The sequence below is a fragment of the Sarcophilus harrisii genome, chromosome 5, assembly GCF_902635505.1.
Source record: "Sarcophilus harrisii chromosome 5, mSarHar1.11, whole genome shotgun sequence".
Classification (NCBI taxonomy): Eukaryota; Metazoa; Chordata; class Mammalia; order Dasyuromorphia; family Dasyuridae; genus Sarcophilus; species Sarcophilus harrisii.
The window spans coordinates 94865685-94893675 of record NC_045430.1 but is presented as its reverse complement, the minus strand read 5'-3'; the positions used below and the strand labels follow the sequence as shown (position 1 = coordinate 94893675).

Sequence of the window (27991 nt, the reverse complement as noted above, 5' to 3'; positions counted from 1 at the left end):
AAGCACGCGCAGTTCAGTTCCCCTCCTGCCGTTACCAGGATTGCAGTCGGTTCTAGAGCTGAATCGGTTATAACTGCTCCAGGCTCATAGGTTTCTCAACCTCCGCCACCGGTTATAGACATTTCCTTTTAATTCCCCTTCCAAGCAGGCTGAAGGCCTGAGAGAGGACTGTCCCACGACTTCTCCCGTCTGGTCCTGAAGTCTGTCTCCAGGATGAAGATTTTCAACTCGGACAGGAAAGGGCAGTCTACATCGCGCTCCTTCGCTATCTGGCGGAATCACTTCGAAGCCCCAGAGTCCGACTCTAACGCTGGATACCTGATCCAGGAAAAGAACCTCTGGAAGCTCCACAAAGCTACCTCGATCGGGGACATGGCGAAAGTGCAGCAGCTGCTGCTGCGAGGAAAGCACAACGTGAATGATACTCTGGATAAAGTGAAGAGGTAAGAAGAAAGGTTGGGAGAGGAGGAAGAGAAGAGAAGGTCCTCACTGGAGGAAGCTAAGTCACCCCCATCTTTTCATCCCTTGTCTTCCAGGCCTGAGCTAACCCTCGGAAAATGACAGCAAGTCCCGAAAGCCGGCGTCACCTCTCCCTCCTGCCTGTCCATTTATAATGAATGGGAAACTCTTTTCTACTTTTAGCCGGGGTCCAACTTTACCTATACTTAATCAGTGGCGACGTGGGAGCAAATACTATTCTCTTTTGCTGAAATGTTGTCACGTCTAAAACGACTGCTTGAGGAGAATTTAATTGGCAAAGTTGCTGAACTGGTTTGTCATTTCCTTCTTAAGTTCATTTTGACAAAAGAGGAAACTGAGGCAAACCAGGTTACGTGATCTGCCAGGGTCACATAACTGTAAGTATCTGTTTTTGTTTGTTTGTTTGTTTGCTTTTTTACAGGCATTTGGAATTAAGTGACTTGACTAGGGTCCCACAACAAGGAAGTGTTGTGTCTGAAGCCAATCCTCCTAAATTCCAGGGCAGGTGCTTTATTGTCTTTGCCATCTAGCTGCCCCTCAACTAACAAGGATCTGACGTCAGATTTGAACTCAAAAAGATGGATTTTCCTGACTCCAGGCCCAGAAATTCTTATTGTGCCATGTAACTGCCCCATATAGTGAAATATGGAAAGGATATGTGAAGTGTAATCCTGTCAAGGCAGAAAATTGTTGCTTTTATTAATCCACTACTATATGTGTCAGCCACAAGTACAAAGAAATGGGGGACTGGGATTGTCACTGTATTCTAGATCAATCAAATAGGGGAATTAATTAGCAAGGGAAATTGCAGAAAGTTAAAGAATATGAGAATTGAGAAGAGATCATTGGATTTGGCAATTAAGAGATCTTTGGAGAATTTGGAAGATGGACATAGAGTATTTTTAAAAATTGATAGGAAAGGAAGTGGACACACCATTTGACAACAGTCCTCTCCTGGCATTTAGCTACAAAAGACAGGAGAGATGTGGGATGATAGTGGGGATGGATTGAACAAGTGAAAAGTTCTTTTAGGGATGTTTGTAGTCAAGCAATGGAAATAGCCAAGATGCAGAGAAAGATTGGAGGAAGAGGAAAGAGGAGGAAGGTTAAGAGGAATGATAAGTAATTTAGAATGGTATTGCTTGTTTATGTAAAAGCATTTTCTTTGGCAAGAAGGGCCACCTCTTCATGTGAGATATGTGAAGAAGATAGTGGCTGAAGGGATTTGATTGATATTATATAAGAAGGATGGGGGGAAGAAGGAGATCTCAGGGATCAATTTTTCTTTCAGTAAAATATGAGGCAAGATTTTTTGCCCTGAGGCAGTTGGGGTTAAGTGAGTTACCCAGGGTCACACAGCTATGAAGTGTTAAGTGTCTGAGACCAAACTTGAACTCAGGTCATCCTGACTTCACGGATAAGTACCACCTAGCTGCCCTTGAAGCAAAAATTTTAGTTGAGAATGTTCAGAATGAACCATGGAAGGTTTGAGGAGGGATGGAAAGGTTTGGAAGAGCTTCTGTGGTAAGTGGCAAAGTAAATTATTTAGGAAGATATAAACGAATAGTCTTGCATTAGTGAGAGCCCATTTAAGGTTATGTAATACAAATTTGTAGTGGCCCTAGTAAGCACAGTTGCATGATTTTCTCCACCTTTATTTAGCAGCATGTGTATATGAGCAAAGGCATGAGTGATTCAAGGCTGAGGCTACAGGAGTGATGGTCTGGGATTAGATGTCATGGTCTAGATGAAAAACAGAGTTTAAGTTTGCAAGGCAAAGAAAGAGGTGAAAGGACAATAGACTGTGATCAGTTAAGAAACTGAGAATTTGTAAGGGTGGCAGTGCTGCATTTGTGGGTGATCAAAGGTATAACTACCTTTGTATCTGGCCAAGGTAGGATGAAGAAGTATACTATATGAATGAAATAAAGAAGTTGGGGAAACATAAAGTGAGGGTGTATTAGAAAGGAGAGAGATTGTTAAGATTACCTGGGTGCAGGAATAATGGTCTGTGATTAGATTCATGGTCTGGATGAAAAACAGTTTCAAAGAAGAGGTGGATTGACAGTAGATTGTGATCAGATAAGAAACTGAGAATTTGTAAGGGTGGCAGTGCTGCATTTGTGGGTAATCAAAGGTATAACTATCTTTGTATCTGGCCAAGGTATCATAAAGAAGTATACTGTATGAAATGAGAAAGTTGAGGAAACGTAAAATGAGGGTGTTTCAGGGAGTAAAAACTTATGTTGGAAAAGTATGATGCATTGGAAAGGAGAGATTGTAAGATTACATGGTTAAAAACAACTAAGTATAAACTAGATACTTGAGGAAGGATACTAAGGATACTACTTGAGGAAGGATACTAAGTTGAAATGGGAGTAGTCTCAGAGGGAACGGATTCGTTTTAAGGGTGAGGGATAAAGACTTCTTGTAGAAGGAAAGATTTTAGCTAAGATTTGAAAGAATCCAGGAGGTAGAAGTGAGGAGCATTCCAGGCAGTGAAGATACTGTGTCAGGAGATGGAATGTGTGGAGCAGTCAGTCAACAAATATTTATATAGAGTCTAATATATAACTGACACTGCACTGAGAGCTGGGTATACAAAAAATGATACAAGAAAGTCCTCACTCTCAGGGCACTCACATTGCAATGGAAGTGACAACATGAAGTACAAACACAATACTCCATACACATAAACTAGAAAAAAATCAACAGAGAAAGACTTAAGTATGAAGGAGGATTGGGATTTTAAAAGATACGATTTTAGCTGGGACTTGATTAAGGAAGTTAGGTCAGGGGAGAGATGGAGAGGAGAGGAGAGAGAACCCAATAAGTTGGGGGAAATCAAATGAAAATGGCTGGAGTCAGGAGATAGGAATATCTAGCTCTAGGATGAGCAAATAGTATCATGTTTCCTCACTCAAACCAAACTACTGGAAACAACAAGCCAATATGTTCTACACAGTATAGGGCAGAAGATCGTGTAATACTCAAAAATGCAACTCAATGTACAATTAGCTCCAAGTCTTATATCTACAGCCCTATCTTTCTATATTCTGTTTATTTTTCTTTAAATCATTTTAATAAGAACTCTCCTGCCCAAAAAAATCTTAAGTGCTTGGGAACACTTTATTTGTCCATATTTTCAATTTAAAACAAAAATTTAGGGCATGATTTCCATAAGGTGATAATGATAAGCATGATAAGGTGAAAAAGTAGGTTTGAAGTTAAAACTGTAATTCAAGAAAACTTGATATTTTCATGTGTAGTCTATAGAATCAGCTTAATTTTTCTCTCAGAATACTTCATTTACTTGTCCAATATAGATATATAGATAGATAGATAGAATGAGTCATAGAAATTATACATAGAGAAGTTAAATTTAAAATGCATTCTTAAGAGTATGTATGGTTTATTTTCTTTTTTAAATACTGAAAATCTGTGCCAACCAGACTGGAAATTTGATGATTCAAAGTACAAAATTCATTTGTCCAAATTATGTTTTGTACTGTTTCTTAATTGGTGAAAATCTACAAGCATTCATAGAAACAATGAAGCCTTGCCCTGATGTAAACATTTTTTATGCCATTTCTAGTATCACTCATTCATTAGTTTTGAAAATTCAAAGTGAGAGGCTATATTTTGAGTTTTTCTTAATATTTTTTACTTATCTTAAAAGCCAAAAAAAGTCATTTTCATGTTACTTATGCACATAGTCCATACATCAGTGTACCTGATTTAACATTTACAAAACCAAAGTAGGTATGGATGAGTGAGAATAGCCTGAGAGACTGAATCCAAAGGCCTGATGGATATGTTGTGCATTCAGACCATATATTGATGCAGTCTTTTTTGATATAATCATTTTTGTTTTTAAATTTTATTTTTATTTTTTTCCAATTACATATAAAAACCTTTTTTTAACATTTGTTTCCATTTGATTCTCTCCCTTCCTCCCCATCCACCACCTGTTTGGAAAGACACAAGTAAACTTATGCAAAACATTTCCATAAAACTCATGTTGCAACAGAAAACATAGATCTCCCCTCCCCAAGAAAAAACAAAAGGGGTGGGGGGAAATTTAAGTATGCTTCAATTTCTATGCAGACACAATCATTTCTTTCTCTGGGTATGAATAATATTTTTCATCATAATTCAAAGTATTCCTTGATTATTATATTGCTGAAAATAGAAAGGTATTCTCGTGTAATCATCATGCAACATTTCTATTAATTTGTACATAGTACATTTCAGAGTTCACTTGAGATTGTGAAGGAATTTCCCCGTTTTCCTGAGAGCATCCTGCTGTTGATATGATTATTAAAAAGTCATTTAAACATAGTAATCATAATAGAAATGAGTGTAGATAACCATTGACTTAAAATAGAGAAAAAATATTATAGCCAATCAATATTAGTCTCTTTTCAAGTTGAGACACTTTTAAATGCATTCAATAGTGATCTGCCTATTTGAACTTAAGCAGAATGTCAACTATTTAATTATTCACCAGTTTTCAAAGTAACTATATTTAATATAAAGACACACCCAGAATGAAGAACGTTGGATTTGCAAGCATCATCAACATGTGAACTCACTGCAAACTCTCAGATTCTTCTCTCCCCTTCTCCCCTAAAATGCACAGGAACCACCTTACTCTTCATCATGGTGCCACTCAGCCAGCATGATGACTGACCCAACATCTTTCTCCTTTACTCTCTTTCTTCTCTAATGCTACTTTGCTTCCTTCCTTTCTGACTTTTTTCACATACTCATAACTCAGTTTGCTGCTTAAACAATTTCACACATGTACATAAATGTTTTAATAGCTTCCCCTCTCTCTGCAAGTTCCTTCCCAGGAATATCATTCTGTTTACTTTGTCTTACTTTTATTTTCCTTATTCCTTTTCTGAGTGAAAAAAAAAAACAAAACCTAGTTTAATAATAGCTGATAAGCACCTGACTTAAGAGAAAATTAGCAGTGTAAACTGAGTTAACAAATCTCAAATTATTTTAGAGATCCCTTCATAATCTTGATAATAAAAGGCTTCATTTTATATCATCACATATATCATATCATAATAATATGTCATAATATATATATAGCTTTTTAATTTCAAAATACATGCAAAGATAATTTTCAACATTCACCCTTGTAAAACCTTGTGTTCTAAATCTTTTCTCCCTCCCTGCTACCCTTTGTCCTAGACAGCAAATAACCTAATATGTTAAACATGTGCAGTTCTTCTATACATATTTCCACAATTATCATGCTGCACAAGAAAAGTCAGATCAAAAAGGGAAAAAATGAGAGAAAAAACAAGCAAATAGCAAAAAAAAAAAAAAAAAATGAAAATACTATGTATTGTTCTACATTCAGTTCCCACAGTTCTCTTTCTGGATCCATCACAAGTTTATTGGAATTAGCCTGAATCATTTCATTGCCGAAAAGAGTCATGTCCATCAGAATTGATCATTTCATAATCTTGTTGTTGTGTACAATGTTCTCTGGTTCTAGTCAGTTGACTTGACATCAGTTCATTTAAGTTTCTCCAGGTCTTTCTGAAGTCATTCTGCTGATACACAATAATTTATTCAGCCATTCCCCAACTGATGGGCATCTATTAAGTTTCCAATTCTTTGCCACTACTAAAAGGGTGCTACAAACATTTTTTGCACATGAGAGACCTTTACCCTTTCTTATCCCTTTGGACTACAGTCCTAGTAGCATCTTTCCCCTTTCTAATTAAAAATTTAAGTGTTAATTTTTTTAATAGATGCAAAAATCTTTTTGTGGCTATCTATTTTAACTAATTTAACTACTAATTTGTTTAATTACTAAATACTAATTACTCAAAAAGACTTGAACTCATATTTAACCTCATACACTTTCTTTTTTTAAAAATTTTGTTTATTTTAAACACATTGCTTTATGAATCACGTTGGAAGAGAAAAGTCAAAACAAAATAGAAAAATGATGGGAGATAAACAGAAAAAAAAAAAAAAAGAACATAGCATATGTTGATTTATATTTAGCTTCCTTAGTTCTCTTTGTGAATGCAGGTAGCATTTTCTGTCCAAGGTCTATTGGGATTGCTCTGAATCACTGAAACATTGAGAAGAACCAAGGCTATCATAATTGATTGTCACACATTATTTTTATTGTGTACAATGTATTTCTGGTTCTGCTTGTTTCAATCAGCATTAGTTAATGTAAATCTTTGCAGGTCTTTTTAAAATCAACTTGTTCATAAATTTTTTATGGAATAATATTCCATTTCTTTTATATACCACAGCTTATTCAGCCATTACCCAATTGATGGATAAAAGCTGCTACAAACATTTTTGCACATGAGGGGCCTCTTCTCTATAATTTCCTTAGGATATAAACCCAGTAATGGCGCTGCTGGGTTAAAGGGTATACACAATTTTTTAGGCCTTTGGGCATAGCCCCAGATTGCTTTCCCAAAGATGTTAGATCATTTCACAACTCCACCAACAATGCATTAGTATCCCAGTTTTCCTACAGCCTCTCCAATATTTATCATTACATTTTCCTGTCATTTTAGGCAATCTGAGAGGTGTGAGGTGGTATTTCAGAGTTGTTTTAATTTACATTTCACTAATGAATCTTGATTTAGAGCATTTTTTCATATGATTATAGATGGCTTTAATTTCATCATCTGGAAATTGTTCATATCCTTTGACCATTTATCAATTGGGGAATGACTTATATTGTTATAAATTTGACCTATTTCTTTATGTATTTTGAAAATCAGATCTTTATCAGAAATACTACCTGTAAAGATTTTTTCCCAGCTTTGTACTTCTCTTCAATTTTGTTTCTGTTGATTTTGTTGATTCAGAAATTTTTGGTTCAATGTAATCAAAGTTGTCCATATTACCTTCCAATAATGTTCTCTAGTTCTTCTTTGGTAATAAATTCCTACATTCTTGAAAGATCTGATAGGTAAATTATTCCTTGTTCTCCTAATTTGTTTAGATATCATCCTTTACGCTCTTATTTTGATGTGGGGTGTAAGATGTAGGACTATGCCAAGTTTCTGACATTATTTTCCAGTTTCCCCAGCAATTTTTGTCAAACAGTTAATTTTTCAAAAAGCTGGAGTTTGGTGATTTATCAAATTTCTATAAATCTTGATTATTGTGTCATGTGCGTTTAATTTATTCCACTGGACCACCACTCTCTGTTAGCCAGTACCAAATGGTTTTGATGACTGACACATTAGGTTTGGAACTACTAAGCCACCACCCTTTGTATTTTTTTCATTAATTACATTGACATTCTTGACCTTTTGTTCTTCTGAATGAATTTTGTTAATTTTTTTAGTTCTAGAAAATAATGATTTGGCAGTTTGATTAGTATGACATTGAACATGTAGGCCAGTTTAATCAGAATTATCATTTTTATTATATTAGCTTGACCTAGCCATGATCATTGATATTTTTCCAATTGATCTGACTTTATTTGTGTGAGAAATGTTTTGTAATTATTTTCATATAGTTCTTGGCTTTGTCTTGGCAGATAGACCCCAAAATGTTTTATTTTGTCTACAATAATTTCAAATGAAATTTCTCTCTCTTGCTGATGTTTTGTCAGTAATAAACAAAAATGCAGATGATTTGTGTAGATTCATCTTATATCCTGCAACTTTGCTAAACCTGTGAATTGTTTCCAATAGGTTTTTGGATGATTTTACAGGATTCTCTTAAGGATATCATCATATCATCTGCAAAGGGTGATTGTTTTATTTCTTCATAGCTTACTCTTAATTCCTTTAGTTTCTTTTTCTATTTTTATTGCTAAAGTCAGTATTTTTAGTACAGTGTTGAATAATAGTGATGATAATTTATGGGCATCCTTGTTTCACCACTGATCTTACTGGGAATATGTCCAGCTCATCTCCATTACAAATCATGTTTGCTGCAGGTATTAGATAGATGTTGCTGATGGTTTTAAGGAAAGCCCCCTTTATCCTTATACTCTCTAGTGTTTTTAATAGAAATAGGTGCTGTATTTTGTCAAAATCTTTTTCTTCAACTATTGAGATTATCATGTGATTTCTGTTGGTTGTGTTATTTTGTTATTAATGGGGTCGATTATGATAAGTTTTCCTAAGCCAGTGCCATATTCCTAGTATAAATTTCACATGGTCACAATGTATTATCCTGCTAAGTTGCTGTAATCTCTTTGGTAATATTTTATTTTAAAATTTTGCATTAATATTCCTTAGGGAGTTTGTCCTATAAATTTCATTGTCTAGTTTGGATCTTTCTGGTTTCATATCATTACTGTATTTGTCTCATAGAAGGAATTTCACAATACCCCTTCTTTGCCTAATTTTTCCAAATAGTTTACATAGTATTGGAATGAATTGCTCTTTAAGTGTGGTACAATTCACTTTTGAATCCATCTGGCCATGGGGATTTTTTCTTAGGGAGTTTATTAATGACTTGTTCAATTTCCTTTTTTAAATGGGACTATTTAAGTAATTTATTTCCTCCTCTGTTAACTTGGATAATTTATGTTTTGGTAAACATTCATCCATTTCAGTTAGATTGTCAGACTTGCTGCCATGGATTTGGACAAAATAGTTTCTGATTATGACTTTAATTTCTTTTTCATTGGTGGTAAGTTTTTCATTTTTGATTCTGGTTATTTGATTTTTTCTTTCTTTTTCTGATGTAATTAACCAAAGGTTTATCTATTTTGTTACTTTTTTCATAAAACAAATTCTTAGTTTCATTTATTCAATAGTTTTTCTATTTTATTCTTTTGAGTTTCAAAATTTTTAATTTGGCATTAACTGATAGTTTTAATTTGTTCTTTTTCTAGCTTTTTTAGGCATGCAACACTTATCTCCTCTTTATTTTTTTCATGTAGCTATTTAGAGATATAAAATTTCCCCTAAGAACTGACTTTGTCTGCATCCCATAGGTTTTGCTATATTTTATTGTTCTTTTCTTGAATGAAATTATGGGTTGCTTTTGTGATTTGTTGTTTGACTTACTCATTCTTTAGAATTAGGTTATTTAATTTCCAATTGGTTTTTAGTCTGTCTTTTTCTGGCCCTTTATTGAATATAATTTTATTGTGTTGTGGTGTAAAAAGGAAGCATTTACTATTTTTGCCTTTCTGCATTTGATTGTGAGGTTTTATGCCCTAATATATGGGCAATTTTTGTGTAGGTTCCATGGACTGCCAAGAAAAAAGTATATTCTTTTTTGTCCCTACTTAGTTTTCTCCAATGGTCTATCATATTTAGGTCTATCATAATCATATTTATCTAGGAAAATATTCATTATTTTCTTCCTGGATTATTTTGTGGTTAGATTTGTCTGATTCTGTGAGGGGAAGATTGAGGCTCCTACTAGAACAGTTTTGCTGTTTATTTCTTCCTGTTACTGGTTTAAAATAATCTCTAGGAATTTGCTTGCTCTACCACTTGGTGCATACACATTTACTATCATTATTACTTCATTATTTACTGTGATCTTTATCAAGATGTACTTTCCCTCCTTATCTCTTTTAATAAGCTCTATTTTTACTTTTGCTTTATCTGAGATCAGAACCTACCCCTGCTTTTTTTTTACTTTAGCTGAAAATATAATAGATCTGTACCAGCCTTGTGCCTTCACTCTGTCTCTCTGGGTCAAAAGTATTTCTTGTAAACCACATATTGTAGGACACTGTTTTTTAATCCACTCTGCTATTCCCTTCTATTTTATGGGAAAGTTGATCCATTTACATTCATAGTTATGATTACCAGTTTTTCCACCGTCCTGTTTTCTCTCCTGTATATACTTTTATTCTCTTTTCACCCTGTCTTCAGTTGCTTTTATTACCCACCCCACCTACTACCTTATCTTTTATCAATCCTTCCCCGCTTTCTTCTCTCCCCTGTTATCCTAGGGTTTCTTCCCTTTCTTCTAGGCTGCATTCCAAGTTCTTTTGCCTTTCAGAATATCAAATTCCAAGCCATTCGATCCCTTAAGATGAAAGCTGCTAAGACCTGGATAATCCTTATTGTAGCTCTTCAGTTTTTGAATTGTTTTTTTTTTCTGTCTGCTTTTTCCTTAGTCTGATAGTTTTGAAATTTAGCCATGATATTCCTTGGAGCTTTAATTTTGGGGTCTCTTTCAGGAGATATTTGGTGACTTCTTTTAATGGCTATTTTACCTTCTGATTCTATAGCATCCAGGCAGTTCTCTTTTATGATTTCCTGAAAAAGTGTCTAGGCTCTTTTTTTTCATCATGGTTTTCAGGAAGTCCCATAATCCTTAGATCTATTTTCCAGGACAGTTGTTTTTCCAAGTAGGTATTTTGCATTTTTTCATTTTTCTTTTTGGTTTTGCTTGACTGCTTCTTGATGTCCCATTGAGTCATTTATTTCCATTTGTTCAGTTCTGATTTTTAGTGAGTTATTTTCTTATTTACTTTTTTTATTTTTTATTTCTTTTTTTTCTGAGACAATTGGGGTTAAGTGACTTGCCCAGGATCACACATCTAGGAAGTGTTAAGTGTCTGAGACCAGATTTGAACTCAAGTCCTCCTGACTTCAGGGCTGGTGTTCTATCCACTGTACCACCTAGTCACTTTTTTTAAACTTCTTTTTGTATTTGTCCAGTTGAATTTTTAAATGACTTGTTTTGTTCTATGGATTCTTTTTTCCATTTCATAAATTCTGTTTTTCAGGAAGTCATTTTCTTTTTCCATTTTGTCAACTCTATTTTTTAAAGAGTTATATGCTTCCATTTCACTAAGTCTATTTTGTAGTGAATTTTCCAAAGATAATTTCTGTTTTCTTTTCCAAACCCTCTTGTAAAGTTCTCATTTCCTTTCCACATTTTTCTTCCAGCTCTCTTTTAAGATCTTTTATAATTTCTTCTAGGAGAGTCTTATGTGATAGGGACCAATTTATATCACACTTTGTGGCTTCATCTGGAGATAATATGCTTCAAACCTCAGGGTTTAAAATCTCTTCTTTTCTTTCATCATAAAAATTATCTATGCTCAGAGTTTGTTTTGCTTTTTCACTCATTTTTTAAAAAAGTTGAGATCTGCTTTTAGGGAAAGGGAGATTGTTCAAGCTTCCACTACAAGCAGCAGCGGCTGTACTGAGTCCATGCTAACTCACTCCTGGTGCTGGATGGGCATGGCCAAGGGAGTCCCATGAATTTCTGGCTTGGGGTTCACATATTTACTTTTTGTGTTTGTGCTGCATATTTTATAATTTCTCTACTGGCCTACTGGCTTGCAACCAGGGCAGAGTAGCCAATACTGCTGTAGATTCCTCCTGTAGATTTTCTGGTCTGCAGAGCCCACTTTGCCCCAGATTTGCACTCCACATCTGTGCTCAGCCTGCTTGTGCTTGACCTACTTCCCTCTGTGTCTGATTAAAACAGACCTTTTCTGTCAATCTTCAAAATTATCTTTTGCTGGTAATTTGTTACACTCTCAATATTCATGGATTCTGCCAGTCCAGAACTTATTCAGAGGCTGGATTTAGTAATTAGTGTGAGGGTTATGGGAGAAGGTCAGAAAGAAATGTGTGTCCTCTCCACCATCTTGGCTGTCTTATCTTTGCCCCTTCTTTTCTCTTTCTCTTTCTCTTCCTATTTCTTTATAAGGTTAGATGAATTTCTATTCCCAATTGAATAATTAGAATAAAAACTGATGAAATCAAGCTTCAGACAATGTTCATCCCTCATTTGTAATAGGTCTTTTGCACCTCTTAATGTGAACTAATTTTGCTATTATACCTCCCCTTTACTCTTTTTTTTTTCAGTACAGACCTTTTCCACCCTTTAACATCAGATTCTATTCACAACCACACCCTCAGTCCATGTGATGCCCTCCTCTGTCTGTCCCAATAACAGATAAAGTTCTCAAGAGCTACAGATAATCATTTTCCCTTATAGGAATGTAAACGGTTTAACCTTTAAATAATATATATTTTCGCCCTGTTTACCTTCCTATTGTTCTCTTGAGTTCTTTGATTGTACGTTAAATTTTCTGTTTAGTTCTGTTTTTTTTTTCCCAGTAGAAATGATTGAAAGTTTCTAACTTCATTGAAGCTCTATTGCCTTCCTTAAAAGATAATGCTGAATCTTGCTGAGTACTTAATTCTTGGTTGTTGTAACCCCAGGTGTTTTGCCTTCCAGAATTCTAAGTCTTCTGTTCCTTTATTGTAGAAGATGACAGAATCTGTATAATCCTGACAGTTGCTCCTTGATAATTGAATTGTTTTTCTCAGGCAGTTTGCAGTATTTTTGCCTTGAGATTGTCATTTTGGAGTTTCATAACAATGTTCCTTGGAGTTTTCCTTAGGATCTCTTTCCAGAAGTGATGGATGGATCCTTTGAATCAATATTTCTCCCTCTACTTCTAGAATATTGGGTCAGTTTTCCTTAATGATCTCTTGTAGAATGCTATTCAAGCTCTTTTTTTGGTCATGACCTTCAAGTAGGCCAATACTTTTTAAATTGTCTCTTCTATTTTCCAGGTAATTATTGTCCAATGAAGTATTTCACATTTTCTTCCATTTTTTCATTTTTTTTTAAGTTTGTTTGACTGATTCCTGCTGTTTCATAATGTCATTAGCTTTCATTTGCCAGGTTCTAGTTTTTATTGTGTCATTTTCTTCAATTAGCTTTTTGTACATTTTTTCCATTTGATTAATTCTAGTGTTTAAGGAGTTGTTCTCTTCAGACAATTTTTTCCTTTCCTTTTCCAAGTTGTTGACTCTATCATGCATACCTCATTTTCTTTCTCATTTTTGGTTCTACCTCTCTTATTTGCCTCTTAAAGTTTTTTATGAGCACTTCCAGGAAGCTTTTTTGGGCTTGAGACCAATTTACAAAAATCTTTCTGTCTTCCTCTGAGTTGGCGTTTTGGTCTTTTCTCTCACCATAATAGCTTTCTGTGGTCAAGGTTCTTTTCTGTTTTTTGCTCATTTTCTTTACTTTTCTTTTGGTATTTCCTCTTCTCTTTACTTTTAAGGTGGAGCTCTGCTCCTGGGATAAAGGTGGTGCTGTCCCAAGCTTCCTGTGCAGCTCTGAGCCTTGATTTTCAGTACAGGAGCCCCTTATGTTTGTAGGGAGTAGCTTTGCCTGCTCTTTCCAAGAAGTAGAGTTTTCCTTCTGAGCTGGGACTGGAAGCTGCCCCACTGATTTGCTCATCTACTGAGCCAGGACTGAGCATCTTAGTTACTGATTTGCTGTTAAGACCCTATTACCGATTTTCCCAAAGTGTCTCTGACCTGAGCTGATCACCCTTTTCACCACACTTAAAATGATCTTTCTTGAAGTTCTTTTCTGTCTGTCTTGAACTGGAGTTACTCTGTTCAGAAGCATGGTTTCATGTGGTTTTCAAGGGAAACTGGAAGAGCTCAAGAAGCATCCTGACTTAACTCTGCCATCTTGGCTCTACCTCCAGAAACTCTGCCATCTTGGCTCTACCTCCAGAAGTAATCTGTTTAAATTCTTAAATATGAATTGTTTCTTTATTCTAGAAGAGATATCATGATTGCTGTCAGGAGTGAATCACCAGGTGTAGTCAGTTTTCTTCTTGAATATGATATGATTTCTCTTGCCAAAATACATGGATGGAAAGCCAAAGAGTGTGCTATTGTCAGTGATTATTCTAGGTAAGTATTAACATCATAATTTTAATTATCTTTACATAATTAAACTTTAAAATTTTTTCTCCATATAATTGAGTGTGGATTGGGCTTTCTATAATAACCTCATGGCAAACATATTCAAGGATATGAAGAATAAATTTGGCTAAAGGCAAAAATAATCTTCAAAGTTCAATAGGATATAAGCAAGAAATAAGATACAAAGTATCTTATTTGTCCAGATCAGAATTTTCAGAAGTAATGATGATATAGTATCCATTTTTATAGTTCTTTAAGGTTTTTCAGAGTTTTGCATACATTGTATTATCTGAATAATGTCTGATTTTAAAAGGCATGTTTTTTAACCTTTGCTGACACCTTTCAATTATAATATACCTAAAGTTAGTTTTAGGGAAAATCACATTATGTTTTGAATGCCTTCACATGAGTGATAACTAAAAAGAATCATATACAATTAAAGTCAACTTTGGAACTTATAGAAAGCAGTTTGTACAAGGATAAGAGTGTTTGATTTGGAGTTAGAGAAGCTGGGGAAAGTTCCTGCCTTGGACAACTATAACATTTTCTGGAATTCAGTAACTTCATTTAAAGTATAAATTGGAATTAATAATTTATATAGAATGTTTTGAGTTCAAAACAATGAAAATAATTTGGGGGATAATCTTGATTATTTAAGATTTGAGACACACAAACACTTTGTGTATGAAATTCTCATCTTGGTTGACGTAGACTTACATTTTATATTTTATTTTATACATACTAATCACCAACTAATTAATCAATATGAAATACAGAAGGAATGCAGTCAGCACCTTTCACTTCACATCAGCTGTTCCAGTACTGGATTTACTTTGGATGGACCTGCCTTGGACAAAGAAGGTACGAATGACAAACCCAAAGAAAAAGTTAATTTTAAAAATAATGAAAGAGCAATCTTAAAATTCATATGTACTCTATTTTGTTCTATTTTCATTTTATACTTTAAAGAAACTGGTTCATTTTTGATTGGTTACTTAATTATCCTTGTAAGTGTACTTTCCTGAAAATCACACACACACACACACACACACACACACACACACATCAATCTCAACTTTATAAAAAAAAAAAATTAGGCTACAAAAACAGATTTTTGATTCTCTATTATTCTATTTGTTAAGCCAAATCATATGAAAATTCTTTAACACTTTAAAAACATATTTAACAATATTTATTTCTGATTCTTACGTATTGGAGGAAAAATAATAACTATGTGTAGTGTATACACACATAGAGATGAACTGATTTTACATATTAATATATAAAAATTGAACAGTAAAAAAAAACTGGAGAGCAGAGTCCTTGTTCCTTTTTTGGAACTCTGTATAAATCAATTATCTAATATCTAAGCTTCAGAAATACATTTTAAATATTTCCCAAATATTACAATGTGCAATTAATGAGACTTAACAAACTTTGATGTTAGGAGCCCAGGGAACAAAGGAGCAAGTTTGAAATGTAATACACATTTTCCTAGATTTTTGATGGATATTTTCATACATGACCATATCCAACATGACCCTCAGAAGACTATAATCAGGCAGTTAAACTTTAGAAGAGACAGCATTTTCTGATTTGTCTCAACATTTTATCCTGCTAGCTGGATCACTTGAACTCTCACTGACCTGAGTAGATTCTACTCAAAAGATGAGATCATTGAAGCCATGAATACATCACATGTAAATACCTGAGCTCTGTGCATAACACTCATTGCCACTATGCTTACAGCCTTCTACAGCATACGAGTAATTCACTTTGCTCTCCTAAATGAACCACGGTTCCTACCTCTTTCTCCAATAGCCGAAAACAACCCAAATATAACTAACCCTATTATATGACTAGCTCTTGGTTGTATCTTCACAGGCTTCCTCCTCACAATGAACATCCCTCCCACCACAATAATTCCTATAACAATACCCACCTTATCAAAAATATCAGCCTTAATAATAACTATTGCAGGCATCCTAATTTCAATTGAACTAAATATGTTAACTAACAAAATGCCAATCACACCTCTAATCCACACACATAACTTCTCAAACATACTAGGGTATTTCACACATATTTTCCACCGACTAAACCCTCTGACAAGTCTACAAATAGGACAATACATCGCTACCATACTAATTGATCTAGGGTGATATGAAAAAACCAGACTAAAAGGCCAGGCTAACTTACACAGTTCCATATCTTCCGCTATTACTTCTATTCAAAAAGGACTTATTAAATCTTCCTTCCTTTCCTTCGTAATCTCTACAACATTAATTCTTCTAATCCTATAACTAAAGACCACGAATAACTTCCAAAACTACTAAAATAGTAATAAATAAAATCCAACCTAATAACACCATAGCCCAACCCCCACAACCGTACAACAAAGACACCCCGTTCCAATCCTGACCTACACAATAATTACCCAACGAATCAAACAATTCAACAGCTGTAACCACCTCAACCTCCCCTGATACTATAAATCAAACCATTTCTACTAACAAGCTGAGTAACAGCATACTAAAAGCCACTATATTGCCTACTCAGCTTTCAGGATACTCCTCCGTAGCCATAGCAGCAGTATAACCAAACACCACCAACATTCCTCCTAAATAAATCAAAAATACAATTAACCCCAAAAACATACTATTTAAACTGACAACAATAGCACGACCTAAGCCCCCATTAACCACAAGACTTAAACCCCCGTATACAGGGGAGGGCTTAGAAGCAAATGCCACAAACCCAAAAATTAATAACAAGGACAATACAAAAATAAGCATCATTTCCATATTAGTTTTAGTATGGACTTAAACCATAACCTATGATCTGAAAAACCATTGTTGTAATTCAACTACAAAAACTAATGACCAATCTACGAAAGACACACCCCCTTTTAAAAATTATCAGCCACTCTGCCTGATGAAACTTTGGATCTCTATTAGGAGTATGCCTAATTATTCAAATCCTGACAGGCCTCTTCCTAGCAATACATTACACTTCAGATACACTTACCGCTTTCTCCTCCGTAGCCCACATTTGCCGTGATGTTAACCACGGCTGACTACTTTGTAACCTGCACGCTAATGGGGCTTCTATATTCTTTATATGTCTGTTTCTACATGTGGGCCGAGGAATCTACTACGGATCTTATCTCTACAAAGAAACATGAAACATTGGTATGATTCTCCTACTTACTGTGATAGCAACAGCATTTGTTGGGTATGTTCTTCCTTGGGGCCAGATGTCATTCTGAGGTGCTACCGTAATTATAACCTATTATCCACTATCCCCTACATTGGTACCACTCTAGCAGAATGAATTTGAGGGGGTTTCGCAGTAGATAAAGCAATGCTCACATGATTCTTTGCCTTTCACTTCATCCTACCCTTCATCATCATAGCATTAGCTGTTGTTCACCTACGTTCCTCCATGAAACAGGCTCTAACAACCCCTCAGGAATCAACCCAGACTCGGACAAAATTCCATTTCACCCCTACTATACTATTAAAGACACTCTAGGCTTCATACCCCTTCTCCTCATACTCCTCCTTCTAGCCCTTTTTTTTCACCAGACTTATTAGGAGACCCAGATAACTTTTCACCTGCCAACCCTCTAAACACACCACCCCACATCAAACCAGAGTGATACTTCCTATTTGCATATGCTATTCTACGCTCCTTCCCTAACAAACTAGGAGGAGTTCTCGCTTTACTAGCATCTATCCTAATCCTCCTAATCATCCCCCTGCTCCATACTGCTAACCAACGAAGCATGATATTTCGCCCAATCTCCCAAACTCTATTCTGAATCCTCACCGCCAATCTAATCACACTCACCTGAATCGGCGGCCAACCTGTGGAGCAGCCATTCATTATTATCGGCCAATTAGCTTCCATGCTCTATTTCTCACTGATTCTTGTCTTAATACCTCTTGCAGGGCTATTCGAAAATTATATACTAAAACCTAAATGAAGAGTCCAAGTAATTTAACTAAAATACTGGCCTTGTAAGTCAGCTATGAAGGTAAACCCCTTCCTAGGACCCATCAGGAAGAAGGCATTAGGCCCCGCCATCAACGCCCAAAGCTGATATTCTACTTAAACTACTTCCTGCATTAAAAATTTTTATTTATTTTTATCGCAAAATTCAATTTGTATACTATCCCAGTATTAAATTTTTTTGCTAATTTTTAATTAAGTAAAAATATATACTCATGTATATACATATATAATGTATAAAGATATATTTATGTATATAGAGCATACATATATTATAGTCCTCTATCATATAATTATATACATACTAACCATATATTACTAAATACATTAATATAATATATTGTTAAATATTAATAAATACATGCATATCTTAAACTAATATAATTATATTATATTAATATAATCTAATAATATATAATCTACTCAAAATTTGAGTAGAATTTGAGTAGAATAATATAAGTAGATATACTTATCTCTGGTTACCTACATGAAATTGTTATGAAATGCATTAAAAGGCCCCAGAGAATCAACTAAAAAGCTATTAGAAATAATCCACAACTTTAGCAAAGTTTCAGGATACAAAATAAATCCATATAAATCATCAATATTCTTATACATCACTAACAAAATCCAACAGCAAGAGATAGAAAGAGAAATTCCATTTAAAATAACTATTGATAATATAAAATATTGGGGAATTTATTTTCCAAGGAAAAGTCAGGAACTATATTCGCAAAACTACAAAACACTTTCCACACAAATAAAGTCAGACCTAAGCAACTGGAAAAATATCAAGTGCTTTGTGCATAGGTCAAGCAAATATAATAAAGATGACAATACTCCCTAAACTAATATTTAGTGTTATATCAATCAAACGCCCAAGAAATTATTTTAATGAACTAGAAGAAAAAATAACAATAAAATTCATCTGGAATAACAAATGATCAAGAATTTCAAAGGAATTAATGAAGAGAAAAGCAAATAAAGGAAGCCTACCTGTACCAGATTTAAAACTATATTATAAAGCAGTGGTCATCAAAATCATCTGGTACTGGCTAAGAAATAGAGAAGTTGATCACTGGAATAGGTTAGGTTCATAGAACAAAATAACCAATGCTTATAACAACCTAGTACTTGACAAAAGGCCCCACCTTTTGGGATAAGAATTCACTATTTGACAAAAACTCTTGGGAAAATTGGAAACTAGTATGGCAGAAAGTAGGTATAGATCCACGCCTAACGCCATATACCAAGATAAGGTTAAAAAGGGTTCATGATCTAGATATAAAGAATGGTAGGATTAACACCTTTTTATATGACTAGAAATTGTTTCAATTTCTTCACTGAAAATTGTTTGTTCATATCCTTTCACCATTTATCAACTGGAGAATGGTTTGAATCCTTATAAGTTTTAGTCAGTTCTCCGCATGTTTTAGAAATGAGGCCTTTATCAGAACCCTTCAGTGTAAAAATATTTTCCCAATTTATTGCTTTCCTTCTAATCTTTAGCAAAATCATTACATTCCTTGTGCGTTTTGCCATTCCAAAATACTTTAGAGGCTTGATATAGCATTAACTCTGAGGGAAGCTGGGCAATGCCCTGACTTCCCTCTACCATCTTGGCTCCCCCCAATTCAGTTTTAATAAAAACAACATTAAACTCATTGATGATAGGGTTTCTGTAAAGTTTACTATCAGTCAAAAAAAATTTATCCTGTAACACTGAATTAAACATAATTATAATTGAAGAGGATGTCTTATCAGTGATAGAAGTTTTCATAAATATGTTCAAGGAAAATAACAAAATGTAGATACTGGTACCAATAATTTATCCTATACAAGCCAACAACCTAGTTTATATATAAATATTAATATTTTAAAAGGGTAAAATGACTAGAAATACATATGTGAGCTGTAAAATTGTAAGATTTTGTTTTCACAGTTGAAAAGATTCAAGAGTCTCAATCTTAACTTTCCATTTCCATGATAGAAAAGGATGTGACTTAACCTTTATGGTCAGCCCATCCTAATGGAAACTAAGTAAAGAATGTCTTAAGTCCACAAAAGTAATCAAAAGTGCTGGTTGGGTTCAAATGACCTCAATTTATGCTCCCAGGCAATCCAAAATTTTTACTGAGAATGCATTATAATAAGCCTAAAAATATTAACTTCTCCCTTAAGGAGGTTGATATATTGAAAATAAGATTGTGGCAAGGGGAGGAGGAAACATGAAAACATATCAAGGAGCGCAAGTAGAGGGAATATAATGAAAAGTTGGATTTCAGAAGGGTCTCCTAATGTAAATTGAGGAGGAGGAGTTGGGGTTAAGGCAGGATAACAGATTATAACAGGCTTCTGTGAACTTTGATTGTGTTCTCACTGAAATGCATATTGTGCCCCCTTCTGGCAAGAAATGTAATAAAATTCTTCCACTCAATTAAAAATTTGAGTCTGAAGTTTTAATTTTTAATATACATAAGAAGAAAACTTAATTATATATATATATGATTTCCTTCTTATGGTAGGAAAAAGATTAGCTTTGGAGTTAGGAAGTCATGGAATTCCATAGAAATAACATTAACCTCTGTTATTAATTCATATCTAAAATAAAAGAATTCAATTAGAGGATTTCTAAGCATTCTAGTTCTAAATTATATATTTCTGTGAAATCATTCTTTTATTTCACAGACAGTGATTGCTTATTATATGATAGTTAATAATTTAAAATTTGATATTTACATGTTTTTAAAACACCATCACTTTTTCAAGATTTATTGGCATTTAACCTAGATGTTTTCTGCCCAAATTAAGGAGAGAACTCTGCAGTTTGTTAGTGAATAATCAGTGAAGCCTGCACAACCAATTTTGGGTATTCATGAGAATTCAAAGCAATGTCATTTGGGGTGTGGAGGAGACAGTTCAATAAAATGTTCTTTATTACCATCAAAGTCCATAGCCAAAGTGATCTACATTTATTTGTATCTGGTTAATCTGATTTTACTATTCTCAATAACAGTGAATATCAAAAAATATGATTTGTACTAACTTAAATTTCCTATATTTCAATAGTAATTTATTTCCAATGATAATTATTATGTAAAGGTAATGATGGATGCTAAATTCTCTAGAAAGCACATTTTATTCAATATAGTTTTGGAGTGAAGTACATTTAAAAGAACGGTTCTTTGCTCATGTAATGGAAAAACATTTATATATTTTTTAGCAAAGATAAATTCTTTTTAAAGTTTTTATTAGTCAAACTCCAAATGGTCATGGGAAGAAAGAGGTCGATTTACTTATACTGATTGGATAAATTGCTTTTTACTTTTTGCCCTACTGTTTTTGTAATATCACATAATGACTTTTCTTTGTACAACAACTGTTATCAACCAGTTATCAACCAAAACCAACTAAGTTTTTACTGTTGTGCTATTAGATAAGGAACAAAATTGGAAGTAAAGAGAACCATATTATAAGTAGTAGGTTAATTGTATGGATGGTGATTATGTATGTGTCTTTGAAGAATCATCCCAGTTGGTAGATTAGTTTTTTTTTTTAATAGCTTTTTATTTACAAGTTATATGCATGGATAATTTTACAGCATTGACAATTGCCAAACCTTTTGTTCCAATTTTTCCCCTTTCCCCCCACTCCCTCCCCTAGATGGCAGGAAGACCAGTAGATGTTAAATATTATTAAAGTATAAATTAGATACACAATAAGTATACATGACTAAACCGTGATTTTGCTGCACAGAAAGAATCAGACTCTGAAATATTGTACAATTAGCCTGTGAAGGAAATCCAAAATGCAGGCAGGCAAAAATATAGGGATTGGGAATTCAATGTAATGGTTCTTAGTCATCTCCCAGAGTTCTTTTGCTGGGTGTAGCTGGTTCAGTTCATTACTACTCCATTGGAACTGATTTGGTTCATCTCATTGTTGAAGAGGGCCACGTCCATCAGAATTGATCATCATATAGTATTGTTGTTGAAGTATATAATGATCTCCTGGCCCTGATCGTTTCACTCAGCATCAGTTCGTGTAAGTCTCTCCAGGCCTTTCTGAAATCCTCCTGCTGGTCATTTCTTACCAAATAATAATATTCCATAATATAAATATACCACAATTTATTCAACCATTCTCCAATTGATGGGCATCTACTCAGTTTCCAGTTTCTGGACACTACAAAAAGGGCTGCCACAAACATTCGTGCACATACAGGTCCCTTTCCCTTCTTTATGATATCTTTGGGATATAAGCCCAGTAGTAACACTACTGGATCAAAGGGTATGCACAGTTTGATAGCTTTTTGAGCATAGTTCCAAATTGCTCTCCAGAATGATTGGATGTATTCACAATTCCACCATCAGTTGGTAGATTTGTATATAACCTTTTGAAATGAAGTAAAGCATGATGAGAGAAAATCAGTTGAATCTTGTCTCATTATGGTTTTAATAATCTTTTTCTTCTTTATGTACTTTCATAATTATCAAATCAATAAGACTGTACTAGAAATTCCTACATTTCTTTTACAATGGAGATACTTCCCTTCATAAATTTTTTTCTGACTTCATTGTTTCATCTCTCTCATACCTATTTCTAAATGGAAATAGAAATTCAGTAATCTCCAGTGCAGACATCACAAATTTCAGGTAAAGGTAGTCTGTGAAATAATCGAAAATGTTTACTCAAATGATAATTAAACTAAAGTTACTGCTCTATTTCAAATTTCATTTTTGGTAGTGTTTTTACTCTTTTTGTTGAGCCAAAACATCACATACAACAAAATAAGAAAGGATCCATTATATTGATATTTTCTTTGTGGCATAACATTAGAAAGAAGTAAGTTTTTGAATTGTTTTGGATATTCTCTTAAGAATAATTAAGAGGTGATTTCAAGAGGAGAAAAGTAGTAGTAAAATCTGTTTAGAATTTCTGGTATTTTCTGGTATAACGATTTTTGTTTGGATTTCCTATTTTTTTAAAAATCATTTTAATGGAAATGTTTTGCCATTATTTATTGGAGTGAATTAATTTTACTATTTATTGATATTATATTGATTATATATCCTATTCCTGTGATAAGTACATATTTAAAAAGATAAACTATATTCATAGCTTATAAATTAGATTATCCCATTTTGTTTTTCTTTGTGCTGAGTTCAAGTTAATTACTTAAGCTACCATCATAATTGCAAAATGAAGAGAAGTTTTGCTACAGTCATTCTATAGTGCAAGTTGAGCAGTTTCTAATATCTTCTAGAAAAAGAATGAGATTTTAAACAATGGGATGTAAGTTGCTTGAGATCTTGTCTCAAAAGAGACTCTAAAAAGGTGGTAATGTACAAGACCACAAAACAAGATTCTTGTACTTTGCTTTGTTACGTACATTTCACATTGCCACATTGTATAAGGCTGCCTCTTCTAATTATATCTGTGGTATGAAATGAGCCTGGAGACAATGTGCCACCTTTCTTTCCAACATGGAGGAATTTAGAACTTTTATGCTTTTTATAAATCCCATAGTGAAATCTTTCCACCTAGGGAAGAGTACTATATACTTTGTTTTGTAGGAATTTAGACAGTTTTTTTTCTGATCTTCCATGCTTTGGGAATGTGCCTAGGAATAATATTTAATCCTTCACAATATGGCCTAATATTTTAGCTTGATTACATTTTAATGGGGATTAAAACGTAAGTCATATTTGTCACTTAGGAAATTGTTACTAAGTATACCCATATGTCTTGTGCTCTATACTGAAGTTTTATTCTAAAATTCATCAGAGAATAGATGAAACTCTAAATTTGCAATTTATGTAGACAAAGTGAACATATTTGTAGGACTTAGCCAATTGAGAAGATTGGATACGGAGCTTAAAATAAGAAGTCATGGCTTTAAAACCCACTTCTGACACACACTGGCTAGTTGATTTTGCACAGGCTACTTAACTTTTCAGTGCCTCAAGTTACTACCTCATTAAGAAAATTATTTGCAGAGAAATTGCCTGCCTATCAATGGAGGTGATTTTTAGTACTGTGAGTTTCATATAAATGAAATTTCATATCCTGGAACATCCCCAGTTCAAAAGAAATCTAGCAGCATCTTATTGGGTGGATTAAAGAAAATAAATTTTGGAGAATGGTTATGAATCAAATAATACAATAAGGTATTCAGTGAGATGGGATAGAAAAAAGTGCTGAATTCACTGCTCATCTCATTCTCTTTAGATTATATTTTTAAAAAAGAATGTCAGAAGAAATAATAGATATGCACTCTACTTCTTAATTTGTTGTTGTTTTTGTTTGCAGCTTCTCTCCCCAGGAAGTCTTGAAAAGAGAAAAATATACTAGTTTGCAGTTCATCAACCTTTTTCTTCTAGTGAATGTAGAGGTATATATACAAGGGACATTATTGTGGGACTTCTTGCCCATCGAAGAAAGCTAGAAATATTGTCATACTTAACAAAGCAGTCTCTGGATCTGCTCTGATTTACCAAATGGTCATGCTTGAATGCATGTACAGTATCTCCAAACATTACATCTGTGAGGAAAGTGAAACAAATGTGGTCTTTCTCAATCTACCTACATGAAAATCCCAGATTAATTATATTATGTCAGTTTGTTCCTTCTGCTTATGATAAATGCTAAAGAGATTGGGTTTTGTCATTAGGCATTGGGCATTTGTCATTTAGCATTGTCTGCTAATAAAAATGTTAATGTAAACAAATCATTGACAGATATCTAATACTTTAAGAAGACCTCATTCTACCTCGATGGTTTTATTTATAGCATAATTCCATTTGAATTACAGGTGCTTGTCAGGTCCCAAAAAACACATTGTAGCTAAACTTCACAAATTATACTTTTCATACGAATGTCACGTATTGGTATTTGTGTTTTAATTGTATTTTACTTCTTTCTAAAATAGTGAAAGAATATTACTTAGAAGAATTTATAAGAAAGTAGATTTCATGACAGGTTAATATTTTAATTAAATAATTCTCATGGTCCATTCTCCAAATATTTTTTTTCTATCCAAAGCGAACACTATTCTCATGCCCCCCAAAAGACATATCTTCAATTTAACCTATTTTCACTATCACATTAATTCATGTTTTTACTTCATTATTTTGTACAGAATGGGATTTAATAAAGACCTAGTTTGTATATGTATGTATGTATGCATACACACACACACACACACACACACACAAACAAAGCAAATTACAAATACAAAGTAAAGATTATACAAATAAACATATATACATGTATATATGTAAATATATGTGTAAATAAATGTATATAGGCATAATATGCAAAATAAATAACACACATATATACATACATATGCATAGGTATATAAGGGTGCATAGGCAAATGTCTTGTGTGTTTGTGTGTGTGTATGTGTATGTGTGTGTGTGTATATATATATATATATATATATATATATATATATATATATGTTTAGCAGATTGGCAAATGTTCTGTATTAGCCAGCTATGAAGGATTAAGTAACTTGCTTGGGCTTACAAAACCAGTATGTGAAAATGGTAGAATTTGAATTTACTATATTTTTACTCCAAGACCTATTTATTCCCTTTCCACAATACCTTAATATAACCATTAAGAAATCATTATTAGGTGAATGAAGAATGAACAAGCTACATTCTTCCATATGGCCACACTATGTATTAGCCACCTGTTATGAATTCCTAAAAAGGCTTTTAAGGCATGTCTGTAGTACAAATATGTATCTTATAATTGTGGGAATTTATCTAAGTGCTTAGGCAAAGGAGTTAACATGGGGTGGGAATTAGCCACTGGGACCAGGATCACAAGAAAGAAAATAGTATTGCAAATTGCTCAAGAAAGAGAGCAGCAATAGAAAAAATACAGAAGTGTTTGAGTAATTTCTGCTTAGAATTCCTGTGGACAAGTCATAGAAAGCTTTTTGTATAAGATTATGCTTGATAATAGGAACTGGATGGATTTGTTTTAGCATTTACATTGTTCCTGATAATGGATACAGAATGAACTCTTTTATGATGCTGTAAGAAAAGGAGAGCAGGAGAAGGATCTGAACTAAAGGAGAAGATAATGACTTGTGAAGATAAGTTGGAAAGCTAAATTCTAAAGAATTTTGAAAAAAAAAATCAGAAGTTTGAAAATTAATAATAAAGAAATTCAGGAACCCGTAAGAAACTGATGTGACTTGATTGAACTGAAGGAGAAAGGGTCCCATCAAAATAAGGAAAAGAAAGTGAGCCCAAGGAGGATTTGAAGAAAAGCAGAAGGACATAATGAAGAAAAGATGAAGGCTATGAGGAGGAAGAGGAGATGGAATCTAGTTGAAAGAGAGAGATTTTTTTCTTTAAAAGACAGATTTTTAAAAATAAGAACAAGTAAAGTAAATTAGCATGTTTAAGGAGAAAGAAAAGAAAATTAGGCATGCCTATCAAAGAATTAGAGCTAAAGAAGAAAAAAGGCTGAATTAGTGCTAATAGGAATTAAGGAGCTAAGAAGAGAAGGTTGTTGCAGGTTGTGGACAGGAGTCTGGGAGTAAAAATAAACTAGGTTCAAATTTCCCATTGTCACATAATTGATTTGTGACCCCCAAGCAGTCAACAAATTCTTGTGTCTGTCAAGCAACTCTGACACATAACAGTTGCCCATCTGCATTATTTCCTCTCTAGAAGTTCTGTGCACCAATCACAAATTATATACTTTACTCTACTTGAATTATGGACCCCACTCCTTTACATCTCAGGTGAATTGATAAATCTGGAAATGAAAATTCTGAAAGCAGATGACCACAACAATTGTATAAAATGCAGATAACAAAAATAAAGAATAATAATTTCTTTTAAAACTTTTCAAGATGAAAAGATAAGCATTTATTACAAATTATAGCTAGAATTACTTTTATATTCCATTATCTTATGTAATTGACTAAAACTATGAAAAAGGATATGGTGCCATGAGATAGTATATAGAAAGTGGTGTAAAAAGTTTTAAGTGCTAAATGTTAGCCATTGTTGTTATTTTTAACTTTTATCATTTTACAGTAATTTTACATTTTACATCAAGCTTACTATTTTACAATATTTTTGTATATTATAGGGAAAAGGACAGATGACTGCAGATGCTCTTGAGGAACTTAATCATGTGACACAGGTACATAAGATTATGATTTGGCTCCCTCAAATTATAAGAATATTATGTTATTGGTTGAGCAACTTATTGTTGTTTAAAGGTAAGAATATTTTTAAATTTTCTAACAGAATACCAACATTAAACAGAAACATATCTTGTGTTTATATCCAAGAAGAGATCACTGAAGTCTTATTCCATTGATCGTGACTTTGGGTTCTTGGAGACTCTAATATTGGAGTCTAATCTCTGGCAAACCTCACCAAGCTAAAAGGATTATGTTTGATTCAGGCTGAAAGGATTATGTTTGGATCAGGCTGATGATTTTTCAGCCATAGAAGTTCTCAAGAATGATCTACTATTTGTTTCAATGCAGAAAGAATTAAGTACCTACTATGAGCCAAATAAACAAAATTTAGAAAAGACACATTCCTGAGCCAAGATGGCAGAGTGAAGCCAGGAAGCTGGTCTAGAACCCACATGAAACCAAGCCTCTGAACAGAGTCTAATCAAATGAAACTATTCTCCAGCTCAAGATAAATTGGAAAAACTAAAGAAAGGTCAATCTCACTGGGGTGAAAATGATGGATGAGCTCAATCCAGCTCAGAGATAGTCTGGAAAAGACAAGAGAGTCTTAATCACAACAGATCAGCAACTGAGACCC

At 33.7% G+C, this 27991-nt stretch overlaps 1 long non-coding RNA gene across 1 annotated transcript; it reads left to right on the top strand.

Moving 5' to 3' along the window:
* The first annotated feature begins 25 nt into the window (after nucleotides 1-25).
* Nucleotides 26-27781, top strand: LOC116419221. The gene is made up of 5 exons (XR_004229474.1): nucleotides 26-443; nucleotides 537-857; nucleotides 14013-14147; nucleotides 14936-15020; nucleotides 27297-27781. It is a non-coding gene; the product is annotated as an uncharacterized LOC116419221 (long non-coding RNA).
* The last annotated feature ends 210 nt before the right edge of the window (nucleotides 27782-27991 follow it).